Source organism: Ochlerotatus camptorhynchus, unplaced genomic scaffold, assembly GCF_037179485.1.
Source record: "Ochlerotatus camptorhynchus isolate MF236.1 unplaced genomic scaffold, CSIRO-AGI_Acam_v1.1 ptg000494l, whole genome shotgun sequence".
Lineage (NCBI taxonomy): Eukaryota > Metazoa > Arthropoda > Insecta > Diptera > Culicidae > Ochlerotatus > Ochlerotatus camptorhynchus.
In genome coordinates this window covers 136,180-152,591 of record NW_027040979.1, presented here as the reverse complement: position 1 = coordinate 152,591, position 16,412 = coordinate 136,180, and the positions used below count along the sequence as shown (strand labels likewise).

At 42.9% G+C, this 16,412-nt stretch overlaps 1 pseudogene; it reads left to right on the top strand.

Moving 5' to 3' along the window:
- The first annotated feature begins 5,324 nt into the window (after positions 1-5,324).
- Positions 5,325-16,412, top strand: part of LOC135712609 (MKRN2 opposite strand protein-like) — a 33,772-nt pseudogene continuing 22,684 nt past the window's right edge.

The following is a 16,412-nucleotide window of genomic DNA, read 5'->3' as shown; positions in this document are numbered from 1 at the left end:
CCTCCCAACACTCCGCAGCTCCGCCCCATCGAGAAGTACTGGGCGATTATGAAGCAGCACCTTCTTAAACGACCTAAGGTAGTGAAGACAGTCGAGGAACTGAAGAAAGTATGGGTTTACATGCAAAAAACGGTTGATTCACAGGTTGTGCAGAATCTTATGGCCGGGGTTAAGGCCAAGGTGCGGGCATTTGCGTATGGACTGTAAATAAAATACGAGTAAAATGGTAAAATGAAGTTTAATAGTTATTTCTCAATCCCTGAAAATTTGATGACAATCGGATGAAAACTCGAATTTTGCGAATCAATTTCATCGTGGACACCCTTTATTTGCGATCACTACGACACAGAGTAACGTCTCTTCACGCACAGATTAGCAGTTGCTTGAGATTTTTCTAACCTAATCTAATCTAATCTAACACCAACACAGCCAGTTCTTGAAAGCATCCTGGAAAATGATAGATATGCCTACATCATTTTTCTTGTCTATTTGATACATGTTTCACATCGAAGATGCGTCACACATATCAAAACGGCCAGGCCTACTGTGCAGCATTTAAGGGGCAAGATGATTCAGAAAATATCGGGCCTGTTTAAATCGAAGATTTAAACACGATGCTTCAGAATCCAATAAATGGATGAAACGTGGACATCTCGTACCGTACGTTCCGGTTTTGGTAATTATATGATTGGTTGGTCGTTGGAAGCATCAAAGCTAGAAAGGTTAAGTGATGCTCCATTTTCTTCTGACGGTTGGGACATGAGCACTAACTCTTATCCTAGCCTTTTATGACTTATGGCTATAGCGCCATTACTCGCTTTCTGAAAAGAGAAGAGGGAAAGGAAAAGGAGAAGGACAAAGGGAAAAGGATTATGTGAAATCTATGAACATAAACAATATTTTTGATTTGAAATATACAATATAGAAATGCATAACAGCGATGGTCACTACCCGAGTCTTTTCACTATTATCAAGTCATAAAAAGTAACAAGGAATAAAATAGTATCCTTTGATAATTGGAAAATCCTGATTCCCTAGTTTAAATTTGTCACTGCTAGGGTTCGGTGGTAGATCTTATACCAGTAACGCACCACAAAAAGGTGATCTCCCAACGTTACTGATTTGAAAAGATAAAACTTTACCAAATGGAACGAACTCACCATGACTCCCTGCTTGACATGTGTTGATTTAGAAGTCCAAATTGTAGACGAAGCTTGACGAAGATCAACATGAATTTATTAAATTTCATATATAAAAATGAAATTCATACATTGATATTGAAGGGATCATAGAGTTATGGAGAGTTGACTGTAGCAGCTTTAGTCCGGGAATAAGAAGGTGCTAGCTCTACTGTTGATCCAGAAACCCATTTTAAAATGTTTGATAATTCATATCAATTCCGAAGTCACTTTCAGAAGACGTGTGGAGCTTGTCTACAGTTCCGATATCACATGGCTAATGGAACTGCAAGCACACCTTCAGATTCAGATCAATGCTTTGAATCCAGCGCGTATGTAATAAAGCATGATGTCAGTAAAATAATATGAAAAGATCTCACCAAATTATGTGTCTATAGATCCTGTCTTAAGACATTATTGTCGCCATCGTCCTCCTCCTCTTGCTTGTAGATGCTTTTTTCGCAGCAGCACCCATCAAAAATTCTATTCAAAGGTACTAATTTCCTACTGTAAAGCTTTAGATATTTATAAAAAAAAATGCAAAAATATTTGTAAAAAGTGAAGGAAGTCAACGAAAAAACAGCGACCGAAAAAAAAACACAATTCCATCCGCGAGCACAGCACACTGCGATCCTTTGGTTTGTTTTTTCCTTCGATCTTGTTTTCCGTGCTGAGCACCAATGATACCGACGTGCCAGGAAGGCAGCTCCCACACCTGGACCCTACCTATCGACCCATCAACTCATGAACCGGGGACCAACGGCTTTACTTCCCATTCGAAGGAAGGCGTGATCAGAGATGTTATGCCTCAGAACATCCCGGTGGCGCCGACTGGGATTGAACCCAGGCCTGCTGGGGTGAGAGGTATCCATTACTTCAATACACTTTTAATATTATAAACTTTGAATTAACTCATTTTGAACTTTGAATGAGCTCAAAGGAGAATTACGTAGATCTACGTTAAGACCATAATATTGAAATTATACAGATTTCTAACAGCCAGATACAGATTTAATAGAATTTTACGGTGGCAACATGGTGTAGCTTTCAAAACTTTCTTTCGTAGGTATTGTCCGGAAGGCAGAACGCTTGCAGCAAGAACCGAAAAAGTGCGAAGGCGATGCACCGAAACAAAAAGTGAGAAAATTCGACCGACTTGTCACCAAACTTTCACAATAATTCATAATATTCTTCATTGGATAATCATCATTATTAAATTGATCAATTAACAGTATCGAAAAGTTAAATATCACGAGAAAAACACACAAAATCTGCAGACATCCAAAACAAAACCAACCGTTCGCTGCCAGAGCCTGCTGCGCACTCGCCTCTATTTTTGGACGTGTGATGTTAAATTGAAACCAAATTGAATGCAACTTGTTTTAAAAAATCATTAAAAAATCCAGATTATAAATAGGGTGGATGAGCCAGTAGTGGAGGTACTAGGCCAATTTATTATTTAAAAAAATAAATATACGATCTACACACAATTTTTATACGTCAATCTGAAACTCTTTATTTGTTGGACCCCAGGAGATTATGCGCCGTCCCAGAAGGGGACGTGCCTAGACCCCTAGCTGCTGGTCTAAGCCTGTCGGCAGCCACTGGGGTGGGCACCAAAGGCCTCTTTTGTTCCCGGGTCCCAGGATTTGTCGGCGAGGGGGAATTTTCGGTGTAAGCTGTCCTATCTATCGCAATGAATTCATTTACCTTGGTGATGTTTATTGGGTGGATCTATCGGTTCTAGTGTGCGAGTCGGCGTGGGCTGTCCCGATAGAGGAGTGGAACAGCCAGAGAACAGTGGCTGGATAGTGGTGGTCGGATGGTGGTGGCCGGATGGCGGTGGCCGGATAGTGTTGGCCGGATTGCGATTGCCAGATTGTGGTGACCGGATTTCAGCGGCCAGATTGCAGCGGCCGGACTGCGATGGCCGGATTGTAGTTACAGGATTTCGGTGGCCGGATTTCGGCGGCCGGATTTCGGTGGCCGGATTTCGGTGGCCGGATTTCGGCGGCCGGATTTCGGCGGCCGGATTTCGGCGGCCGGATTTCGGCGGCCGGATTTCGGCGGCCGGATTTCAGCGGCCGGATTTCGGCGGCCGGATTTCGGCGGCCGGATTTCGGCGGCCGGATTTCGGCGGCCGGATTTCGGCGGCCGGATTTCGGCGGCCGGATTTCGGCGGCCGGATTTCGGCGGCCGGATTTCGGCGGCCGGATTTCGGCGGCCGGATTTCGGCGGCCGGATTTCGGCGGCCGGATTTCGGCGGCCGGATTTCGGCGGCCGGATTTCGGCGGCCGGATTTCGGTGGCCGGATTTCGGCGGCCGGATTGCGGCGGCCGGATTGCGGCGGCCGGATTGCAGCGGCCGGATTGCAGCGGCCGGATTGCGACGGCCGAATTGCAGCTGCCGGATTGCGGTTTCCGGATTGCGGTTGCCGGATTGTGGTTGCCGGATTGCAGTGACAGAAGTTCGGCGGCCGGGTTTCGACGACCAGATTGCAGCGGCTGGATTGTGACGGCCGGATTGCGACGGCCGGATTGCAGCTGCCGGATTGCGGTTTCCAGATTGCGGTTGCCGGATTGTGGTTGCCGGATTGTAGTGACAGAAGTTCGGCGGCCGGGTTTCGACGACCAGATTGCAGCGGCCGGATTGCGATGGCCGGATTGCAGTTGTCGGATTGCGGTTGTGACAGGAGTTCGGGAGCCGGATTTCGGCTACCAGATTGCAGCGGCGAGATGACGATGGCGTGATTTCAAGACGAGGCCAACAATGGAGCACCGCTACGGCCGAAGGGTGATAGCCGAAGGGTGATAGCCGAAGGGTGATAGCCGAAGCGCGATGGCCAAATCTCGATGGCCGGATAGGGTTGGCTAGATGGCGTCGGCCAGATGATGACGGCCGGATCCTGATCGGTTATGTCCTCTAACACCGTGATCGACGCACTTTCTCCTCTTTTCCGGGTACGTTTTTTTTTTCGTCTCTCAACACTCCTCGTGTAATTTCAAATATCTCGTACCACAGTCAGCAACACACTCCCTATCCTCCCTCTCTCTCGGCCGAACCATCCCTCACCTCCTCATCGACTCTCAGCTTCACCGTAGCTAGTTTCCGTCTCTCACTACGCTATGACAGGTCGGTGGTGGTTCAGTGGACAGTGGTCGCTTCGCCCATGCAGCAAAACACCTCCATCATCGCCCTACCTTATCGGTCACTTTAGAAGTGACGTTATGGAGCTATCTCTCTTCACAACACTGACCCTACTCTTACACCAATTGAATCCAATGGTACCAACCGGTAACATATCCCCTTCTGGTCGGGTCAAAAAAAAAGGAACATTTTTTTTTTTCACTCACTATTATTTAAACTAATGCAATAAACAAACAAAAAACACTAAGCACTATATGTGGGATAGTAACGATAAGGAAATTCATGCAAAACAAAATATACTAAATTATCTCGAAGCAAGGCATACACTTCGCTCCAGAACCTCTCACGAGTGCGAAGGACTTGAAGGGTCAAAACTTCAGCTAACGGAACCGCTCTTTACCTCTCACAAACCCCCTGGACGTTCTGGAGTGGTGCTTCAAAACGACTCTAAGTTTTCTCTCTTCTTCAATATATATTTCGTCCCGGTGACTAGCCATGGTCGAAATAAACCGACGGGTTACCGACTGTCTCGCGGGACAGGACTTCTTCCGATAACGGACGAATAGATACTAATTGGTCTGGCAAGTGTGTACCCACGATGAAAGCGATTAGACAAAGTGTATCCACCAATACTAACAGGACACGAATACAGGACACGAATACAGGACACATACAGTGTAGGACTATTCACGCTCATTACACTGGACAAAGGTCACGAAGGGGCTATTCACGTTCGTAGGTGTACCTCACACCATTACTAAAATTAACGATCGTATAACAGTTACCGATGTGGTGAACTGTTCCCAATCGACCTGCTTTGAGATCGATCGGTGTCTGCCCGGACAGTAGTTATCGATTGGCTTTCGTCATGTGTAGGACGGAGCCCGCGCGCGTATTGTTTTAATTTCCCGTGACTCGAGGACGTCTCCTCCGCTTGACGGGCCTTAGCTCTTCGCGTATTGCAACTTACAGGACACCTATAGAACCGAAACGGTCGTCATGATTCGCCCCGCGGAAAGCGATTATCTGAGACCCAGAGGTAAAGGACAGAGGGTAAGTAATACAATTAACGAGGAACTAAGAAAGTAGTGAATGTATTTTACTCATTTATGGCTATTTTTCCAGCGCTCCCAGTACTGAGAACGGTGACACTCTGAGAACCTAGCAAACCCTAGGTTCGACGGCTATAGTTAAGCCGGTTTTAAAAGGTTGGCTGGCCATACACCGACGATTCGGCCATTGCTATCGGGCAATTCATAAGACGATGACCCGTGCTTTGCGATCACCGTACATGGTAGGTACTGAGCACCAAGTTTGGCATTGAAAAACTCGTTTGCGTTCGACAGCTTAGTGTTTTTCTTATACACTGTCTCGCCCGTTTTGAACGGCTTAGCGGGATTTCGGGTTCGTAGGTTGTAGGTTTTTTTGGCAACCTGGTGTGCTTTCAGCAAATGTTTTTGAACAAGAGCGTATAAAACAGGGTTTTGAGTCTTGATTCGAGCGGTTCGTTCTTCTAGAGACGACTCTTCTTCGTTTCCAAAACGCAAAAGATCTGTTCCTCTAAGAATAATCTCCTCCCCCTTGGCAATCCTGAAAGGACTATATCCAGTAGACGAGTGTATGGTCGAATTTATGACTACTTCTATTTCGGATAACCGAGAATCCCAAGTCCTCTGATTCTCCCGCGCGTATGAGCGAATTGCCGTATTCATTCCACGGTTCACCCGCTCCACAGGGTTTGCCTGAGAATGGTAACGTGATGTTAACCACTGTTGAATCCCGAACCGATCCAACAGGGCGCGAAATTCACGTGAAGTAAATGTTGTTGCGTTATCGGTCAGCAATATCGCTGGCACCGAGTTGCGGAAAAACCAATGATCTAGCAGTTCAGTACACAGGGTCTTAGCCGAAATTTTGGGGAAGGCATGTAACTGAACCCATTTACTGAACAGATCCATTGTTACTAAGATGTACTGTTTTCCAGTGGTGGAGCGGGGAAGGGGGCCTATATAATCTAGCGCAATTATTTGCCAGGGTCGAGAGACGGTGCGCATGTCTCCCATGGGTGGAGTAGTAGCATGGTTTGGTGGTTTTATTTGTTTACACTCGGTGCATTTTCGCACGTACTCTAGTACATCCCGAAACATATTCGGCCAAAAGAATTGTTGTCGGATTTTTCCGACAGTCTTATCTACCCCCACATGCATTAAATCATCATGATTGGCTTTAATTATCGCTTTCCTGGACTCTGGACTGGGAATTATCTTCCAATCAAAGCGATGGTCTGCGAGATCATCAGTGAAAACGTATTTTAGGAGTTGTCCATCATATAGACGGAAATCTGGGTACTCATCTGGCAATTGTTCGACTTGTTGTCTCAGAGTATTATACCAAGAGCAATCAGATTTCACCTGAACGGCCATTACACTTCTCGATAGGGCATCAGGCACTACATTGTCCCTGCCGCGACGATGCACAATGGTCATGTCGTACATCTGAAACGTCAAGCTCCACCGACTGAGGCCGGACGACGTTCTCCACTTTGACCGCATAATAAACGTCAAAGCTGACGAGTCGGTCACGAGAACAAAGTGACTGCCTTCGAGATAGCCTCTGAAATGTTCTATGGAAAGAAGGGCGACAAGGCCTTCTTTCTCGGTTGCATGGTAGGAGCGTTCGGGAGTGGTTAATTTTTTTGAATAGTATTCCACAACCCTTTCCTGACCATCTACTTTTTGCGTCAGGACACCCGCTATGGCATAATCGCTGGCATCCGTGTGAACCAAAAACTCATGATCAAAATCGGGACTGGTCAAAATGGGAGCTGTAATCAGCTTCTCTTTTATTGCTTGTAATGCCTCCTGGGCGTCAGGGGTCCATTTCAAAATTTTAGACTTCGTTTTAAGAAGTTCTGAAAGGGCTGAACCGCCGATAATAATTAGACATTCCCAAAAACCGTCGAAGTTTAGTGATAGTGGTAGGCCGTTCGTATTCGACTATAGGTTGAATTTTCTCGGGATTCGCTCGTAATCCTTGAGAAGAAAGAATATAGCCGAGGAACGGAATTTCGTCCAAGCAAAAGTGTGATTTTTCGAGTTTAATGGACAAATTTGCCTCGCGTAATCGCCGCGCAACCTCCTTGAGCAACCGTACATGCTCCTCGAATGTCTCTGTCACTATGACGATATCGTCTAAGTAGACAAAGACATTCGGTACACCATGTCCTAGCACTCGGTTCATCAACCTTGCCAACGTCGCTGGACTGTTGATCAACCCGAATGGAAACCGGGTGAACTGGAACATTCCCCTCCCTTGTACACTGAACGAACAATATTTGCGACACCTCCGTGCTAACGGTATTTGTAAGAACGCCTCTGAGAGATCGATCGTAGAGAGAAATCGAGCTCGTGGAAGGCGACCGAGTATTCGTCCAGGGTGCGGAAGAGGGCAGGCGTCACGCACGGTTCTCTCGTTTAGCTTGCGAGCGTCGAGACAAAGTCGAATCGCCCCCGATGGTTTTTTAATCGGGACTATGTTGAGTGACCAGTCCGAATTGGACTCTTCAATAATCCCTCGGTCTAACAACCGGTCAAGAACCTTCTTGGATTTTCGGAGCTATTGGATAAGGATACAGTCGTACGGGTTTGGTGTTCTTAAACTCTTCTTTCAGAGTAATTGTATGTTCATGTAGGTGGGTGGTGTCCAGCGATTCGGATGTAGCTATTTTGAACATTAGTTTGGTCTGATCCAGAATCTGGTTTTGTCTCTCATTGAGAACTACTTTCGTCGGTTCTAAAACCGGAGTAGAATAAGCCGGATGGGTGGAGATTGACGCAATCGCTGGATAGATCCCGAAACTTTTCCAAAAGTCCATCCCACATATGCACTCTTTAGTTAGGGCTGGAGCGACCAAAGTGCAATTGTGGTGAAGTTTTCCTTGCTTTGAAGCCTTGAAACTAATGAATTTAAATACCTGATTTGTACAGAACAGTTCACCGAAGCCAGTAATGGTTTTTAAGTGTGCTGGTTGTATTGTGGTGGAATTGATGATGTGGACAAACACGTATTTACCCCTCATGTTCCCACTTCCCCCAAGGTATCTTATTATGGTCTAATGAAGATAGGTATATAAAAACATATTTGACAGTTTTGAAAACCATCTATTTAGTAAAAGCTCGCAGGCAGACTTGCATCATTCAGCCCTATTCTATGAGCCGTATGGTTAGGTGAGATTACTCTCTGTCACTAAGACAGTGCAATGGAGAGTCATCTTACACGTTGAGACAACTGTTACTTCACTAATTACAGTATTCTGCGTCTAGCCTGATTGTCTTCGATAAATAAATATTAAATTTCCTCTCAGAATATCCGCAGCTCAATAGATTTAGATAAACAATCACTATACCTTCACCGCCTTTGCGTAAGACTTAAAATCCTGCATACATTCGCGTAATGGAAGTCTGCCAATATAGCAGGAAAGGGTTGGTATTTTCTTTTCCCCGTACTTTAAAAGAATTGGAAGATAAATTACGGCACAGGATCAATAAATAATCCCACTTCAAACCAACCCGAGAGCAAGGAGTAGCGACCGTCTGACAAAAGGCTTAGTAGCTACCTTCCTGTACCCTGCACTCTCCTCCAAGAACGTTGAATTGTTTGTTTCTCTTCAACTTGGTTTGCTTTTTTGCTTTCCTCCTTTCCTGAACAATGTTTTTTGTTAGCGTTTCCAGAGAATCGCCCAGCTGTAGCCATGTGCAATAGAGTAGATTTGCAGCAGCATTGCATGGTCCACCTTAGTTAGTACCTAGTAGAAGCAGGAGTTCAGTCCTGAGAACGCGAAGTGTAGCATCATTTGTTTTCACAGGTTCAGCTTTGTCTCTAAGTCCTTTCTAATCCTTCCGCTGAGCCGTTTGGATTTTGAATCGGGAATAAATTGGCATAAACGGGAAGTGGCATTGCTTCCCTTTGGCTGGTGCTCAATTGGCTCAATGCCGCCGTCCGCTGTTGGCCAATTCTTCTCCAGCACTACCCAGCAAGGGCCCATTCGAATGTGAATAATGAAATTATAAATTTAATTTTAGACACTGGATGCAACGGTTTGAGGTTTTCGGTCGGCTTCGAGTGAATGTGCCATGCGAAATTTATGGTTACGTCCAAGCGACGGAATGACCTCTCGTTGGGACTTGCACATTGCATACAGCTCGTGTGCCTTTTTTTTGTGAGGAACCAGTTGCATGGTGCATGGCCCGGTTCGTTCAGTCCTTTGAGCTCCAGAGTGATGGATGGTTCTTTCGGTATGGTCGATCAACACGGTTTTCGTCTCACATGGCACGAGGTACAGGACAGGGCTAATGGATATTACTAATTGGAAACGATGATGAAACGGGAAGTGATTCAATTTTCCATTGCTAGCTCATGTGAAATAATTTGCATAGTGATTCGAAGATTCCTTTGCTTTTGAATTCAAACTCAACTAGCATCTGTAATGCTAAACTTTCTTATTATGTATCCAAGTAGAAAATCCTCGCACAACTTACGTACTCTGTTTAATCAAAGTATCATATTGCGATTCAAATTACGTTCTCTGGGTAAGACAAACTCAAAGAAAGTTGCAAAAGACTCTACCCCCCGCACTATAGCAATAGATAACGATCATGTACTTAGTACTTCCATTTACGCTTCGGATGGTAGAATGAGGGATTCAAAGTTCAACACGAAAACCATCCTCTCATCCTTCAGCGATCTTTACATCCCACTTTTCCATCTTCTCAGAGAGAATTTCACATACCCGTCGCATGAAGATACTTTCAGTAAGTACCATAATCGAATTCCATTCCTTCTTGTTTCACTTTCGAAGAGAAGCAGCATCGAAGACGCACAGAGGGGTATTTCTTCAACCTAGCTGGGCAAAAGTAGATTTTTCAAAATTATCCAAAATAGATTCTTAATTGATGCTTTGTTTTCTCAAGGGATAGGAGAACAATGCCCTATACTTTTTATTTCTTAGTCAAAGCTTACAACCCAAGTAACCAACAAGCCCGCTAATTCGCCTTTTTGCAATATAAGGCTAATATGCGGCTAATATAAAGCTTTGCATGCCCTATGTTAGCCATGTGTCAGCCTTATATTGCAAAAAGGCGAATTAGTGGGCTTGTTAGTGACTTGGGAACTACACAACAAAAGCTTTGTAACACATTTGGCACATTAATGTATTTTCTGCCCTCAGTTGAAACAAACAGCAAGAAACAATCATTAAAAAAGTAAAATAGTTCTGAAAGTATTTAAGGTCCATGAGACTTCCCATGAAAGTATCTCCCGACCCCCAACTATTCATAGACGTCCTTTTTAATTTCCTCCGGAAATGTATGTCAACTTGCCCCAAAAGTTTCTTGTGACTTCCCCAGAAAGATTTTCTCCCTTCCTCCGAATGATTCTTCGAACTTTCTTTCGATTTTTCTTTCAGATGTTCCCCAGAAGATTCGTCTAGCTTCTCCCTCTGATAGTTTTATCCGACCTATTTCTCAAGGATGTTTCATCAGAATACGTTTGTGACTTCTCCTCAAAGGTTCTTCTGCCTTCCTTAAAAGTTGTTTTGGCTTCCCCTGGATGTATGTTCCAATTTCTACGGGAAGTTTTCACGTGTTCCCCGGAAACTGCTTTCGACTTTTATCGAAAAATTTCTACAACATACTCCAACAACTTGGAATTTTCTGCCAGGTTCATCCTGAAGCTTCTACCGACTCTTCTGGATAGGTTCTTATAATTTCCCAAGTAAATCAAGTATGAAATTGTGTCAGGTGCTGTGGTCTATTTCTAGTTTAAATGTGTGCTTAGCATGGCTTCTGTACAAAAAATCTGTTTCCCAGGAATCGTGAAATGTAAGTTCTGGTAAATTTCCTGGAATGTCTCGAGAACACTACACACAACCTTGAGCTATCAATTCAAATTGGTTGCAAATTCGCTCGAAGTGAGATCGAAGTAGGCCGCGCTGTGAAAATGACTTGTTTTTGTTTTGCTGCGTCATTTTCGTTCTAGTGAAAATGTTATAAATCTACAATTTCATTTTTAAAAAGTGTTGTTTTGAAAGTACAGAAGTGATGTTGAAAAGTGCATTAAGTGAAAATTTTAAAATTCCTATCCGTTGCATGTGGTGCCAACTGTTCTAAACTACGCGTAGCTACGCTCAGCTAAGTTTATTTACCTTTTCTTTCTTCTGTCCGTCATAGGAAATATCCATCTAATTCAAGACGATCATTTTAAAACTTACTAAACACGCGTCAATCGAGTATTGCACTACTGCTTGATTGAAAGTTTCAGTACATTTTTGACTAGCTCCCGGGTTCAAGCTTCTTTGCATTTATAATAAATGATAGCAGGCAAATTTTATCCATAATACCACTACCAGACAGTGGAAGTTCGGCCAAGGAGGGCGAATCTTCATTCTAATCTACGATTCCACATACTATTAATAACCTTTTACACATCAGAATGAATTGTGCATATGTTTAGGATCAACAAACATTTTCAGGCGCAAAGGAGCAACAGGATCAAGCTGATAACGTTTCTTAGTTCCTAAATTGGAAGACTGTTTTGAATAATATGTTTATGTAATGGGCAGCAACAACGGACAGATAAACTACTTACAGCTTATATTTATTAAATGCTTGATATAACGATTGCCAGCAAGAGGTAGTAATTAATCACAAATTACTATCTAACAGCAACGGATGAAGGTGCGTCTCCTTCTTAGCAACAGTTTGGAGCTCGTACCACCTACGACATTGTGCAACCTGGTTTATGCTATGCTATGGAAAATTCGCTCGAAGTGATAGTTTTCTTGCCTCTGTTTGCTGTTGAGATAATTTAATCTGTCTGCACTGCAGCATACATGACGTAGCAATTTCAGGTGAAATCGGGCACCGATTTCCGATAGTTGTGTAATTGAAAATTAGAAGTGGAAGTGCATGTATAGCCTACGAGGCAGTCGTTTGTGGACTCTACAAGGAATCCCCTTAATTAGAAATTTTGGTGAAAAAATAAGCTACAATTAATTATGATATTTTGAGATCTTGTGACAAGAAGACATCGTGTCAAAATAGATAAATTTACACAAAAACGAACAAACTTGATTTCAAAGTTGCTTCCACTCAGTTGATATACAGAAAAGTTTTTCGGAATTATGAAATCAATAGATATTATAATGATAATTAGTACTTGTAAGTTACTATTAAAGGTTGTAAACTAGGTGTTAGACACATAAAACCTGTCATTATAGCTTTCAGTGCGTCACAATCAACGATTTTACGATTCGTGAGCGCTCAAGCTGAGTAAATTCGCTGATTGTAACGCACAGAAAGCGAAATTGACAGGTTTTATGTATCAAATTAATACTTTCCTACCTCTTCTTGTTTCTGACAAGATCAGACTATCATAAGAGCATCCAATGATATCATAATTCCGAAAAACATTTTTTATAGCGAAGTGAGTGGAAGTAACCCTGCTTGCTTTTAATGACCTCAACAATTGCATGAAATTTCATAGATCGTTAATGTTTTACTATTCGTTACAATTTGGTCAAAAAATGTGAATCTTGTTCCAGTGGGAGGTTGCCTTGAAAATCAATTTCTTTTCTTTTTTGAAAACTTGGATCTTGTTAAGCACTTTCTGTATTGAGTTGCCGCTTTAGGTCAAAATCAGACCCCCTTCACTCTTTGGAATTTATAGAGACAGATCATAGCGCCAATAGGTTTGTGACGATACAACGTTGAACTGCAGCGTTGGAAGAAAACACGCACACCATCATCTATGCATGTACGAACCCACACCCCTGAGCGGAGGGTACAGCGCAAATCAAAACACGAAGCGGTGTTATCACTCAGCTTCGGCAGCTTCAGTTTATGATTTCATTTGCCGTCATTCAAAAATACTAGACGAAATACGCGTATCTGTCAAAAGAAGAAGCCATCATCGTCTCTAGCAATGGGAATCAAGAATTGCTTCTTCCTTTGCAATGGAGTGGCGAACCAAAAATGAAGTTTTTTTCTTCGATTCCGTTTCCGACTTTGGGGAGATGGAAACAAATTTCAATGGAAAAGTAGGTCGAGTTTCGAACGCCTTTGGATACGGTTGTGTTTTAAGTTTGTTCTCTGTTTTGTGCGTGCATTCGCTTTCATAGTTTTCGGCTGCATTTGCCGGATTAGCGCTGGCACTCTGCCTTCCGGACGGTTATACGTGCGTGAGTGGTGGTTTTCTCGCTTTCCGAGAAGTTTTAGAATCGAGAAAGAAAACATGATTCATCATGTTTGCAAGCAACAGAAGATTTAACGCTATATGCGTTGTTTTTTTTTCTCCCGGTCCAGAAATTTGTGGCATCGCGAGTGATAATGTTAATTTTAGTTTATTTACGCGGTGATGATGTTGGTTCACTCGCAACTATTTTTAAAAAAAAATTAAGTGTTTCCGAATGAAAGTATACCAGTATACGTTGTCTTAGGTGCCGGGTTTGAATAATTATAAAAATTTGAGTAACGCTATAATGTAATATGAGGGGCTCGGTGGCCTTAGAGCAACCGTTTTTGCTTACTGAAAAGAACATGATGAGTCTAATCTCAAGCCCATCCACATTCAAGATTCGTCAATCGTTTTATTTGTTAACATGACTACATGGTAATAACAGCAACTCCATGATTAAAAAGGAGCTCGCCTGCCTAGTGGCAAACGTTTTTGCTTACTGATCAGAAGACCGTGAGTTCAATCCCAAGCTCCTTCGCGTTATATGATTGTTAGGACATCAATTCAGCTCATCGTTTACCAAAACGAACCCTGCTGCAAACCCAACCCTCTTACCCAACATCCCTGTGATTCCTCGTGGAAGTGCAGAGGACTCCTCGGCTTCCATCAAAGCGAGTGTCACGTCAACACATTCCTACCCATTCCTTTCTTGACCTGCGTTCAGGCGCGACTGGCGCTGGTATTGCCTATTTCGAGATCACCAGTTTTTACACATTGAGGATGATTGCTAGTCCCAAGCATCGTCTATTGGTTCTCTGTGTAACTACAGCTGGTCTGGCAATAACAGAGTAGCAACCGTGGGCGGTCAATCATGCTCATGCTCAAGCTCATTTGCCGTCATTCAAAAATACCTTCGTTATTACCATGTATACTTCTATGCAACTTCTATTATGTTGAGCAACAGCCTCATGAATCATCAATTATCGATTACTTTTTCGAAGGAACGTATCTGCATTTGTAAACAATGCATCTTACTGATAATAGTGATAAAGGAAACTCGTCTACTCGATAGCAAAACATATTACAAGCCCATCATGAAGTGAGCTTGGATTTGTGTAAACAAGCGTTTCTGATGCGTATGATTGAAAATCGATGCAATCATAACGAAGTGTGTAACGGCGCCGGTGGTGTAGTGGTAAGCGTGATTACCTCTCACCCCAGCAGGCCTGGGTTCAATCCCAGTCGGCGCCGCCGGGATGTTCTGAGGCATAACATCTCTGATCACGCCTTCCTTCGGATGGGAAGTAAAGCCGTTGGTCCCCGGTTCATGAGTTGATGGGTCGATAGGTAGGGTCCAGGTGTGGGAGCTGCCTTCCTGGCACGTCGGTAGCATTGGTGCTCAGCACGGAAAACAAGATCGACGGAAAAAACACACCAAAGGAAAAAAAAATAACGAAGTGTGAATCTTGCTATCGCAATATAATAATGGTGACATCGATCATCCTCTTCTCTCGACTGATCATCAACGTCCACGCTGGCATATGTAACACTGACACCTGTCATTTATTGAGCCCTCATGGTGAAGTTGGCGGGGGACTCCCAACGGTTTCAATATACACTCACCAGATGGCACTGCGATCACATAAAGGTGGTGTATCCATTGCCTTGCTCGAGGAATTGATTAGTAGGATATCTTGTTAATTAAATATCTTTGTCAAAATGTAACATATAATTTGAACTTCAGAAATCTACTGAAAAAAAACTAGTAAGAGAGGAAAATGTTTTCTTTTGAATACAATGTGTGATAAATGTTTGAATGATTTGGTAGTGAACAGACAGTGGATTTCAGTGCAAAATTTTTCATAAAATTTTCATTTAAAAATTATTTTCAACCTTCACGATTTTTTTTAATATTTTCTATTTATAGTTCACACTGATCTCAGCACTCATCCAAAAAATATTATCGGAAAAAAACATCTTAAAAAGCAACCCTTCCCACCAAAACATGACCCCACCCCTGCATGACCTAAAATCGTTATAATTCTATAATTAAAGAGTGTTTTTGACTAGTTCGGGTGGTTTAATATTTTTGGCCAGCTTGAATGAGAAACTATCTCACTGTGAAACGGTGGAGACTCACTTACAAATGTTCATGCATGCACACACGTTCATAATTGATGAGCTTTAAGAAGCTTTTAATAGAGACGTACGTATGCACGTCCTACATGGGAAAGCAACTGACAGAGCAAGAAAAATCACGCCAAAATGAATTGGGGCAGATATTGAGAAGTTATGGCGGCAAAGTTCATTCCATAATGTGCTCCGGATTGTTACCGAGTGCTTGTGTCTGCAAGTTGAGAGTAAATGGTGCTTTGCAGTACTTATCTCTTCACCTGATAATCTGTTTTTACCATCACCTGACATTGAATTGACAATACAGGTTTTTAACGACTGCTCTGGTGTCATAGGATTCACAATTTTTGCGGATTTTCATTAAAGGTTTATGGTCTGGCTCGAATTGGGAACGGATTAGCTCTGCCACTAGCTCTTTATTCAACTACTTTATTTTGTTGAATTTTTAATTATGTTAAGACTCCATGCCAATAATTTCATGAACACATTTTCGAATTTGCCTAAGCCTAATGAAGAGCTTTTTGAGTGTGTTGATTTATTTCCTTTCAATTCCGTTATAATTGCTTTTCTTTTGACTGATACGCGTATTTCGTCTACTTCTTGCACACTTCATCAGGTACTCACCGGATATTTAAACGTCATCACCTGCGCAATTGAATCTTCCTGGATATCTAGAGCAGTGTAGTGTATTGTGTGGTTAGGTACACTATGCGACAATCTTAA